The 13,277-nt window shown below is 41.0% G+C and overlaps 1 pseudogene; it reads right to left on the reverse strand.

Annotated features, from left to right (window-relative positions):
- Nucleotides 1-2,365: 2,365 nt before the first annotated feature.
- On the reverse strand, nt 2,366-3,202 carry LOC110544438 (ubiquitin-conjugating enzyme E2 N-like; annotated as a pseudogene).
- Between the last annotated feature and the right edge of the window lie 10,075 nt (nt 3,203-13,277).

The raw sequence follows: 13,277 nt of genomic DNA on the forward strand, positions 1-13,277 counted from the left end.
AAGACCTCCCCTATCAGTGGACTTGGGGAGGGGCATGCATGCAGAGGGTGGAGGAAGGGAAGGATTTGGATGGTAGGAGGGAGGGAACCACAGGGGAGATACAAAGTGAATAAAATGTATTAATAAAGAATTTACAAATAAAGCTGCTACAAACATGGTTGAGCAAATGTCCTTTTTGTGTACTTGAGCCTCTTTTGGATATATGCCCAGTAGTGGTATGGCTGGATCTTGAGGAAGCGCTATTCCTAGTTGTCTGAGAAAGCGCCAGATTGATTTCCAGAGTGGTTGTACAAGTTTACATTCCCACCAGCAGTGGAGAAGGGTTCCCCTTTCTCCACAACCTCTCCAGCATGTGTTGTCACTTGAGTTTTTGATCTTGGCCATTCTCATGGGTGTAAGGTGAGGACTATTCATGGAGATAACCCAGAACCCCTGCACAGATGTAGCCCAGGGCAGTTCAGAGTCCAATTGGGTTACATAGTAATGTGAAGAGGGACTGCCTCTGACATAATCTGATTGGCCTGCTCTTTGATCACCTCCCCCTGGTGGGGAGCAGCCTTACCAGGCCATAGTAGAGGACAATGCAGCCACTTTTGATGTAAACTGATAGACTAAGATCAGAAAGGAGAGGAGAACCTCCCCTATCAGTGGACTTGGGGAATGGCATGCAAGCAGAGGGACAAGGGAGGGTGGTATTGGGAGGGGAGGAGGGAGGGGCTTATGGGGGGATGCAGAATGAATAAAGTGTAATTGATGAAAAATTTAAAAAAAAAGAATTTAAAAAAATAAAGAAATTTTAAAAAAAATATTCTAGAACAAGGCTCTCTGAGACTCAAATGAAGAGCTAAGTCTGAAATACAATAAAGGGCAGAGGATAGCTGGTAGCACTTAGCACAAGGACCTGTAAGAACTCTAACAAGCATCAAGGTTAGCCTAAGCATTTTGGTCCATCTATTGCTGCCAATGAAACAATGCAATGACTATCAGGTTACTATTTTAGAGGTTTATTTCAGTTCACTGTTTGTTCAAGACTATTGGCTTTCACCTAGAAAAAGACCTTTTTGCTAGTGGAGTGCTGGCAGCACAGGGAATCACAGAGTGAGAAATATTGAGGGTAAATGAGACCTTGTTAAAGTAGCATTTATAACAGTTACACAGAAAACTTCCATTAATTAGAGTGATGAATTGATCCATTCATATGAGAAGAACCCAATTTAGTGACTTCTCTGAGATCTGACATGATATCATCTCTTACTAGCTCATGATGGAGAATAATTTCCATAGAAGATGTGTGTGGAACAAATCATGTTCAAATCCTAGCAGCCAGTGTATTTTCCAGTGGGAGATGAACTTCAGAAAGCTAGAAAGGCAGGATGTAGAACCTGAATGGGCACCAAAGATACTAAATCTATTCTCTCAAGGGACTAAAAAGAGATTATCAGGAAGCTGGGAGCGCCATTTGTGATAGCATTAGAGTGCTTTGGCCAGTTTCCTGATCTGGGTCCGTTTAAACTGGGAACTGCTGACTGAAGACAGTCACTTTCTCCTTTATTAGTGCACATCTTCCCTCCAATCCTTGCACGCAGAGTTGTGTTTCCACGTATTGTGGTCATATATACAGGAAAGTGAAATGCTGAAACATCTCAAGAACTAGCAGCGAGGGCCTAAGTTAATCTGACACCCAGAATCCATGAAAGTCATTACAGGACCATTTTACTCTAAGCATGTTATGGGAAGGTAACATTCTAATCCAGGTGGATCCACAGACACTGGCACAGCCATTTCTGTGCCCTCGCCATAATTAGAGACATATTTGACAGATGATAGAATTCTTACATCTATTCACTGGCTTGTGGAATAAGGACTTTCATACAGATATATAGAAAACATCTGAATTTATGCAACCATTACTCCCCAATAAAATCCTACCTTCATTTTGTGAACCAGTGTGATCCCTGCACAAATCTGCAGCTTCTGGTTCCCGTTTTTTTTTTTTTTAGACTAACAAAAAATATTTTACTAAAACGTAAGATTTACAGAAGTTTCCAGACAAGTCATACAAAATGGTCACAAGCTTTTTTCCTTTTTTTGGGGGGGGGGAGGGGGTAGGGGGGCTGAGGGGTGGAAAATCTACACTTGACAGCAAAGTCACAATATTATTGGTGAGGACTGTGATGTTTATTTAATGTTCCCATTTTGGTTCAGACAATCAAGCTTGTCCATCTACAGCGTCCAAAGTTAGACTTGGCTAGAGAGCATATTCTAAAAAACTGGTTAACCACTGCAATTAGATCCCTTAAGACGGGAAAGGAGAAAGGAGGCCATAAAATTAAAACTAGTTTCCCCCTAAAAAAATAAAATAAAAACACCCATTCCTCTGGCAGCTAACCCTGACAACTACCTTCATTCACAGTGCTTTGTACTTAAACCATGATGGGGAAATGAGTCAAAAGCAGAGTCACTGCTCTTCAGTATCTCACAACAACCCAGATGACATTTCTAGCCTCTGCTCATGCTTTACAACAGTAAATCAGGACAGGACATAGAGTTGCTAATGTGCATGTAATCACCAAAGATGAAGATGCCTGGGCTTTTATTCTGTAATGGTTCTAAGATTGTGTCCATTAAATGCAAACAAAAAAAGGAAGAAGTCTTGGCAGAACAGGAAAGGGATGTACACTTGATGATCTGAGCGAATTAAATATTATTCATGGCATATAGCCTAGTCCATGCTCTCGCTGTTTCTATGGCTTGGGCTTCATTGGTCTTCCAATGCTCGGCTACATCATTTGTAATGGATCATCTGGATTACGAGCACTTAACAAAGCCTGGATTGATAGCAGAACTGTGCGGATCTGCAGTGCTGGGGACCACTTATCTTTCAAAATATCTAAACATATTCTTCCCAACTTGTCTACATTAGGATGATAAATTTTTGTCATGAAACGTACTTTAGGTGCTGCCATTGGGTATTCTTCTGGAAGGAGAATACCTTCTGGAAGGAATAGTTCAAGTTTCAAAGTCCCTCCCTCAAAGGGGGAATTCTGAGGCCCAACAATGACCACATGAAAATAACGGGCGTTGCTTTCATCTGGTTCTGCTTTAATGCCAGGAACTGGTTCTGCCAGCAAACGCTGGGTTTCCTTGGTGATCCTGCAGGGCAGCCCAGTCATCTTGTCAGATCCTGAGTTCAGCCTCTGCTCTTCTCTGGTTCCCTTTTAATTGATGAGGTAAGGACTGATTTTTTTTCCCCTAAGGGAAAATTAACATAACCCAGACTACATGTTATAAAACTTTCATGTGGATTTTATATTAATTTCTACAACAATTAGAAAAATATAAACTTAATTCTCCTACCAGGGCCATGCAGGAAGAACAGCAAAATAGCTTTAGAACTCATGGAATGAAGCCTAGTGATTAACACAATCACAATGGATTTTTCTTAGATGGAAGAGCCTCAGGGACTAAGTGTCCTGAGGACTTCATAAGACATAACTTGTATGAGAATTTTATGGTGGCTTCCAGCACCTCACGGGGCAGTATCACTGACACTCACAATAACAATACTGCATTTCTTTAAGGCATGGCTGCTGGAGTAAATTAAAGATTCAACCACCATCCTTGAAAACAACCTACAGATTTAGATCCCTAGCAATGAACTTAGAAAGAATTTGAAAAAATAGAATAGATTTTTTTTTATAAAATAGAATTTTACAAAATAGAATTTTAAAAAGTAACCTTGTTTAGCAAGGTTAGATAAAGAGAAAGGTTAGGTAAAGGACAAGGTTAGATAAATATGTTTTTTGCTAGTCATTCTGAGGTAGAAATATCTTAGGGAACAGTTTGAAGTTCAGAGGAAATCACTTGTAATAGTAAAGCCAGGGACTTACGGAGGTTTAGTGAGCAAGAAAAATATGCCAGTTAGAACTAGCTGATGTGACTCTCTCACCAAAGCTGGGCTTCACGGTGATTAATTTCTCATACTAATTTTTGCCCTTAGCTTCCTGATATGATTTAATAAAACTTATTAATGAGTAGGTACACATCTTAAAGATTTAAAGTAAAAATAGCTGATTTTCACATAAAAGTTTAGATTTGAAATTCTTTTAAGATTTGTATAAGATTACCTTTGAAGATAATTGATTCTTTCTTTGTAATCACAAATCGCAGCCTGCCAGTAAAGAAAAGCTGGCTGAGATAATGCCTTGCTTGCTCACACCTTGTTAATATATAACGTTACTGAGTTACAAATTTATATGGGTTCTTGGAAATAAAACCACATGATCATCTCCTTAGATGCCGAAAAATTATTTGACGAAGTCCAACACCCATTCATGTTTAAAGACTTGGAGAGATCAGGGATACAAGACACATACATAAACATAGTAAAGGCAATATACAGAAAGCCTATAGCCAACATCAAACTCAATGGAAAGAAACTTAAATCAATCCCACTGAAATCAGGGACAAGACAAGGCTGCTCACTTCATATCTCTTCAACATAGTACTTGAAGTCCTAGCTAGAGCAATAAGACAACTAAAGGAGATCAAGGGGATAAAAATCTGAAAGGAAGAGGTCAAAGTGTCACTATTCACAGATGATATGATAGTATACATGAGAGACCCCAAAATTCAGCCAGAGAACTTCTTCAGCTGATAAACACCTTCAGCAAACTGGCAGGATACAAATCAACTCAAGAAAAAATCAGAAACTCTCCTGTATACCAAAGACAAAAGGGCTGAGAAAGAAATTAAGGAAACAACACCGTTCACAATAGCCACTAATCACATAAAGTACCTTGGGGTGACACTAACCAAGCAAGTGAAAGCCTGTTTGAGAAAAACTTCAAGTCTCTGAAGAAAGAAATTGAAGAAGATATCAGAAGATGGAAAGATCTCCCTTGCTCATAGATTGGTTGGATTAACATTCTGAAAATGGCCATCCTGCCAAAAGCAATCTACAGATTCAATGCAATTCCCATCAAAATACTAACTCAATTCTTTACAGACCTTGAAAAAAAGATTCTCAGCTTCATATGGAGAAACAAAAAACCCAGAATCTCCAAAACAATCCTGCACAACAACAGATCATCTGGAGGTATCTCCATCCCTGATCTCAAGCTGTACTACAGAGCAAAAGTAATAAAAACTGCATGGTATTGGCATAGAAACAGAAAGGAGGATCAGTGGAACCGAAGAGAAAACCCAGAAATAAAAACACACACCTATGAATACTAGATTTTTGACAAAGAAGCCAAAACCATTCAATGGAAAAAAGACAGCATCTTCAACAAATGGTGCTGGTCCAACTAGATGTCTACATGCAGAAAAATGAAAATAGATCCATATTTATCACCCTGCACAAAACTAAATTCCAAGTGGATCAAAGACCTCAACATAAAACCAGATACACTAAATCTGTTAGAAGAAAAATTGGGGAACTGCCTAGAACTCTTTGGCACAGGAGACAACTTCCTGAACAGAACACCAACAGCACAGGCTCTAAGAGCAACAATCAATAAATGGGACCTCATGAAACTGAAAAGCTTCTGTAAAGCAAAGGACACCGTCATCAAAAGAAAACGACTGCCTACAGATTGGGAAAGAATCTTCACCAACTCTTTATCTGTCAGAGATTCTTTCCCAATCTGTAGGCAGTCGTTTTGTTTTGATGACGGTGTCCTTTGCTTTACAGAAGCTTTTCAGTTTCATGAGGTCCCATTTATTGATTGTTGCTCTTAGAGCCTGTGCTGTTGGTGTTCTGTTCAGGAAGTTGTCTCCTGTGCCAATGAGTTCTAGGCTGTTCCCCACTTTTTTTTCCAATTGATTTAGGGTATCTGGTTTTATGTTAGTGAGGGGAACAGGGACTATTTCTAACAGGAACTCAATGACTTGCTCTTTGGTCTCCCCAACCCCGAAGGGAGGAGCAGTCCTGTTAGGCCACAGAGGAGGGCTTTGCAGCCAGTCCTGAAGATACCTGATAAAACAGGATCAGATGAATGGGGAGGAGGTCCCCCCATCAGTGGACTTGGAAAGGGGCACGGTGGAGATGAGGGAGGGAGGGAGGGACTGGGAGGGAATGAGGGATCGGGACATGGCTGGGATACAGAGTTAATAAAATGTAACTGATAAAAATAAATAAAAAAAAAGAGACCACGTGTACATAAAAAAAAATGGGGAACAGAGCTAAACAGAGAATTCTCAATAGAAGAATATCAAATGGCAGAGAAACACGGAAAGAAATGCTCAACCTCATTAGCCATTAGGGAAATGCAAATCAAAACGACTCTGAGATTCCACCTTATACGAATCAGAATGGCCAAGATCAAAAACTCAAGTGACAACACATGCTGGAGAGGTTGTGGAGAAAGAGGAACCCTCCTCCACAGTTGTGTAAATGTAAATTTGTACAACCACTGTGGAAGTTAATCTGGAGCTGTCTCAGACAATTAGGAATAGTGCTTCCTCAAGACCCAGCTATACCACTGCTAGGTATATACTCAAAATTTGCTCAAGTACACAACAAGGACATTTGCTCAACCATGTATATAGAAGCTCTATTTGTAATAGCCAGAACCTGGAAACAACCCAGATGTCCATCAACTGAGGAATGGATACAGAAATTGTGGTACTTTTACACAATGGAATACTACTCAGCAATCAAAAAGGAGGAAATCATGAAATTTGCAGGCAAATGGTGGGATCTAGAAAAGATCATTCTGAGTGAAGTATCCCAGAAGGAGAAAGACAAACACGGTATATAATTGCTTATATAGAACTATAAGATATGATAAACATAATGAAATCTATACATCTAAAAAATATAATCAAGAAAGCAGACATGGGGTAAGATGATCAATCCTCATTTAGAAAGACAAATGGGATGTGCATTGAACTTATGACAGGAGTTTACCACAGAAGGAATCCGAAAGACTCTACCTAGCAGTGTTTCAAAGCAGATACTCATAACCAAACCTTCAGCAGAGTACAGGGAATCATAAGAAAGAAGGGGAGTTAGTATGATGTGGAAAGGATAGGAGCTCCACAAGGACCAAATATATATGGGCACAGGGTCTTTTTGAGACTGACACTCAACCAAGGACTATGTATGGATATAACCTAGAACCTCTGCTTGGATGTAGCCTGTGGTAGCTCAGTAACCAATTGGTTTCTCATAGTAAGTGGAACAAGGACTATTTCTGACAGGAACTCAATGGCTGGCTCTTTGACTTCCCCACACCCCAAGGGAGGAGCAGTCCTGTTAGGCCACAGAGGAGGACTTTGCAGCCAGTCCTGAAAATACCTGATAAAACAGGGTCAGAAGACAGGGGAAGAGATCCTCCCCAATCAGTGGACTTGGAAAGGGGCAGGGAGGAGATGAGGGAGGGAGGGTGGGATTGGGAGGGAATGAGGGAGTGGGATATAGCTGGGATAAAGAGTTAAAAAAATGTAACAAATAAGAAAAATAAAATTAAACTATAAAATATCATAAAGAAAAGGTGTGTGTGTGTACATAGGTATGTATGTAAGGTTGGGTTGGAACTTGCTGTTAGGAGTTTGTTCTAGCTACCAAGTGTATATCGTTATATATGTGTATATGTGTATATATTTGTAAAGTAGCAGGTTCGTTTGGAACTTGCTCTCTGAAGTTTGCTCCATCCACCCAATGTGTGAATGAGTATGTGCATATGTATTTATGTATAAAGTAAGAGAAGCTTAAAGAAGAAGCTTGTTAGAACCTCCCTTCTGGAGTCTGTCTTACTTCAATATCGTGTGTGTGTGTGTGTGTGTGGTCTTTTTATCTCCTTCTTTCCTTTGTAGATGCTTGCCATCACCAGGGGAAGTCCCTGCTAAAAGCCATCATCTCTAGCCCCTGCTTGCCACAATTAGGTGGAAGCCGCCACCAGAAAGCTACCAGTTTTGGCCAGACACCATCAAGAACAATTAGTTCTTACCCCTGAGCTTACCACCATTAGTGGAGCCCACTGTTGGTTACCCTCAGAGAAAGTCTATTGGGAGATCAACCAGCCACTCTCTATGCCCTGACTCAGTTTCCCCTGTTGATGTTGAAGCTCGACTTTGATATTCACCTTTTGATGGGGGGTGGGAACTGAACTACAGTTACAGAGAATGATGGGGAAAGAAAATATGTTCAGTTTGTGGCAAACTTCAGTGTGAGAATCACAGTAAACATCACTGGGATTCTAAGGAGCATGCTGCTTCAACTGCCAGGCCCTGGAAATGATAGATCAGCATATACTGGGTGATCATGTGGCTAGAGCTATCTACTGTGACCTGGGTTCTGTCACATTCACCAAGTGTGGCAGAACCAGCAGTGATCAATCATAGCGCAGAAGTTCCCCACCAGTGTTGCATCATAACTGAAACCTCAATTGTGTTCTTTAATCTCAGCTGACAGAGGAGACAGATAGGGCTGAGCACTGTTAGCAGGCAGGTGAGCTGTATCAGTGAGTGGGATCAAAGGTGACTGAATGCAACTGTCCAACAGCTCTACACGACAAGCAGCCTCACAGACCAGCTTCAGGCCACCCAGTCATCTGCTTGGGATGAATAGAGAAATGACCCAGTTTAACTCCAGGACAGTGTCAATGTAGAAGGTTTGTAAACATCTGTAGAAGAGGGCAAGGGTCACACCATGATGCAGATCCCACACATATTTTTACCAGCACTAGTATGTGTCTTCCCCCATGCTTGACCATCCAGCAGGAAAATTCAGCTTTCTCTCCTGCATTAGCCCACTAACTAGTCAATGTGGAACACAAGGCATGTGTTCCTTGTTTGCTGGTTCCCTGACTGCAGTTTCTCAGGCTTGCAGGGATTCTCCTCCCTCCTCTTCCCAGCTCACACAGGGATTCTGGGATTACAGAAGCTACTGCCCATCTCTACGTGGGTCCTGAGGATTTACTCAGGTCTTTGTACTTCTCTGGCAAGTGCTTACCCACTGGGACTTCTCTCTAGCAGAGTTTTTATCTCCCTACTGAGACTGTTGTTTCTGTGTTTGGTGTAAAACTGGAAAAACTTTAGCTTCTCTTTCTTCCTTTGTATATGAAATAAGGATGTAAACACATGCATATAAAAAGGAGAAGACAAGACAGAACACAGCACAGGCCTTTAGTAAGTGCCAACACTTTATAGGATAACAGCACATTTTTCATTCTAAAATATTCTGACAAAGTCCAAAGCATGGGATGTTGAAAAAAAAATCAATCAACAGTTTTCACACTTTGTCCCACCTTACTTCCATGACTTTTGAGCACATCAGTAATAAAGAACTCTCATGGGTCAAAGATGTTTGGGGATTTTCACAGCTCCGTCTGGTAAAATGCTACAGGCCTGAGGTTCTGGAATGTATCTGGATGCAGAGGCAATGCTGCTACCCCTCACCCTGCAAGCACACGCTGCAGTTCAGCCACTGCTCTGGATGCCTGTGTTGAGACACAATGTGCTGAGCTTCCTTAATCTATGCATCCCTCCTCATCTGTAGTAGACTGGGCAAGCAGGCATGAGGAGTAGAGGTTGCAAAGGCAGCAGGAGCAAGCAAGAAAAGAAGGAGAGCAAGAGAGGCCTTTTCTAAAGGATTGTCTTTTTAAGGAGAAAAAATGGGGTCCATGATGGGGTGACTTGGTAAATCATGGTTGGACCTAGTTGCCAAATAATAAATTTTGATTTATGGGCCTTAGGCTTTTGTCTCAGGAATGAGTCAATGGACAAATAAGGGAATAAACTTGCGAACTAGCTTTCAGAACATAACAGATTTTTAGTAGGTGAGATGAAAGGGGTAAAAGGGCAAAACCTGCAGTGTTTGCTGTACTCATGCTTGTGAAAACCCTTTCATTCCTGTCTTTTTGTTTTATTATTGGGCTGTTGGGTGTTGGGTAGGTGAGCATCACCTTCTCTGGGTGTTTCCTGCTGACATTGTTAGAGAACCAAGGAATGTTGATCAAGGGAAGGGCAGTCTGTGTCACTCAATGTACAGACTCTGTGGGACTATCTGAAGTTAGGAAAGTATAGTTTATGAGGTCAGATCAGGATGTAGATTAAAAAGAAAGAGCTGGAGCAAGGGCTGAAGTCGTTGGAGCAGCCTGAAGTTGTTTTGAAATCTCATGAAACTGAAAAGCTTCTGTAAGGCAAAGGACACTGCCAATGGGACAAAATGGCAGCCTTCAGATTGGAAAAAGATCTTCAACAATCCTACATCCTACAGAGGACTGATATCCAAAATATATAAAGAACTCAATAAATTAGACATCAGCAAACCAAATTAACCAGTTTAAAAGATGGGGAAGAGATAAACAGAATTCTCAACAGGGGAATCTCTGGTGGTCAAGAAGCACTTATAGAAATGTTCAACATCTTTAGTCATCAGGGAAATGCAAATCAAAATGACTGATGGAAATCTTACACTCCTCAGAATGGCTAAGATAAAAAACTCAAGGAATAGTTCATGCTGGAGAGAATGTGGAGCAAGAGAACACTCTTTCATTGCAAACTTGTACAGCCACTGTGGAAATCAATCTAGAGGTTTCATAGAAAATTGCGAATAGATCTACCTCAAGACACAGCTATATCACTCCTGGACATATGGCCAAAAGATGCTCCACCACACCAAAAGGACACTTGTTCAACTATGTTCATAACAGCTTTATTTGCAATAGCCAGAAACTGGAAACAACCTGAAGAATGGATAAAGAAAATGTGGTACATTTACGTAATAGAATACTACTCAGCTATTAAAAAACAAAGTCACCATGCAAATGGTGAAACTAGAAAAGATCATCCTGGGTGAGGTAACCCAAATCCAGAAAGACAAGCATGGTATGTACTCACTTAGAAGTGGATATTAGCTATCAAGTATAGGAAAATCATGCTGCAATCCACAGACCCAAAGAAGCCAATGACCTGCCAAGTGAGGATGCTTGAATCTCACTCAGAAGGGAAAATAAAACAGACACCTGAAGTGGGTGAAGCAAGATTTTATGGCCTACATTACTTTTTCAGACCCCAAAATCACTTTCTCAAATCCTCATAACTTACTTAAGCTTTTATATATTCTCAGACCTTAAGATATTTCCTCATTACTTGCACTTGCACTTTGAAAATTTAGGTTCTGCTTTGTACAAATGTCTTATCTTCTGGGTGAGAATGAAGTGCATTTGGATAAAGGAAAGAAGGGACTTATTATTAGAGTTAAATATCTAATGTAAAGAACACATGCTGTCCTGTGTTGAAGATTAGGCGTGTTGTCATCTGGGTTATGTAGTAGAATAGATGAGAGGGAAATGGGATGATTGGAAAGGATGAAATGGGCTGTCTTGTTGCTGCGATTATTATCTTCACAGCTGAGAAATATAAGTGACAAATTTTTGAGAAGTTTGGAGGGATAGAATCTGAGGCAGTGGAAAGGCTTGAAGTACTTTGTAACATAGGGATTGGGAGATACAGTTGGTGGGAATTAATTGTGAAGGGGAATCCAAGACTTAGTTAAATTTAATGATGAGCAGAGAGGCTGAAGCAAGAACGCATAGACAAGGGGGTAAGTTGTGGAAGGTGTTGTTTAAAGTGTTGGAGGGATAGTTGACAAGGCCATGGTTGGTGTTTATGTGTTTTGGAAGTATAGAGATGGTGATGTCTATATAGACCTAGAAGACAAAAGGCTGGGACAGAAAAAAGAACTGTTGTGGATATAAATATGTTTTAGTTTTAATTACAGGTGTGGGATGTGGGACTGATTCGGATGGTCCATAGCAGCAGACTATTTGCCACATGCCGGCTCTGAGAGGAGCTGCAGATTGTTTAAATCTGAGGACTCTGGAGAGAAAATAAATGCTAGAGCCCAGAGGGTGTTGGAGATCTCTGGGGAGAACGAAGAAGCCTGCTGCTGCTGGCGCTTTCTCCCTGAGGCTCCTGGTTGCTGGTGATGCAGTGAGACAAGAAGGTGAAGAGCTCCTGAAACAAGGATTGATTGGACTGGCTACAGGAATCCAATGACCCTAAATAGCAGGAAGCAGCTAAGAGAACTGTGCCCCCTCTCTCATTAACTCTTTCTCTCTCCTACCTTGGGTATTGGAAGGGATTGGGGTGGAGTAGGGAGAAAGAGATATAAAAAATGTAAATAAAAGAGTGTTCAAAAAGTATGCCAACAAAGAACATTTTAAGTTTAAAGCAGTTTGGTCCAAGGCAGATGTAGGAAGTGGTGATGGGCAAGGTGAAGTAAAGTAAGATATTTATGGGTGGAGTGAGAGAAAATCTAAGATAGATGATTTGGATAGAGCAGAGCTGAGGTTTTGAAGGTGAGATTTCATAACTCTTGGAGCTGAGAAAATTGAGGAATGAGGCAGTGGCAGATTGGCTATTGGAGAGGGAAAGACTGTGAAGGATGAGTTCATCTATATACTGAAGGTAAAGGGGGGAAGGCAGGCCAGTTCTAGTGAGTGCCTGGAAGGATACCATATGGATGGGTTGCTAGGATAAAAGGCAGTATTCTGGAAAGAGTGAAGAGGACATGAGAGAATGAGGAGAAAGTCATAGGCCAAGGAAAAGCCTTTGAAGGAGCAAGTTAAAGGATGGAGTTTGGAGGGGTCTGGAGGAATGGCTGTGTACTCTGCCTATGAATGAGGGAGAGGTTAGAGTAAAATGAGTGAGGAATGAAATGAGGAAATCTGACATAGGAAGTAAAACCTGGGCCATTGGAGAGTGTTTGCTGTGGTTTTAGGCTGGTTAGTCAGTATCATCAGATAAAGGATACAAAGGATAAATTATAGTAGGAGGTGTGGTCTGGGTAGCCTATGCATCAATTAAAATGACAGAGACCTTTTCATTAACTAGACAGTTGCCCTGGGCTCCTTCAGTCCTGATAAACAGGCAGGGGTAGTAAGTAGGTCTTTGGCTCTTTTAGAGAGGAGTAATTCATTGGCTGTCAGACCCATGTCTAAGGGAAATTTTTTTCTGAAGAGGAGGATCTTGGGAGAACTGTCCTTACTTCAACAAGACAAACTCTGAAAGTGTTCGCAGTTTGAGCTGAGCCCTGGCAGCTCAAGGAATCAGGCAGTTTTACTTGGTGGTTAGCAGTACCATGAATAACCTAGATGAAGTCATCTCCATACCCTATCAGTCTTCTTTGGAGCCCCTGAGGTTTGTGTTAGACATGAATGTGTCTCTCTGATGGGAAGCTGCACATTTTAAAAGTTATGTTCAGGAGATATCTGAGGAATTTGAGGACCATCTGTCTAGTATGTTTGATTTTAGGATTAACTTTG

This window comes from Meriones unguiculatus, chromosome 5 (genome assembly GCF_030254825.1).
Source record: "Meriones unguiculatus strain TT.TT164.6M chromosome 5, Bangor_MerUng_6.1, whole genome shotgun sequence".
NCBI classification, from domain to species: Eukaryota; Metazoa; Chordata; class Mammalia; order Rodentia; family Muridae; genus Meriones; species Meriones unguiculatus.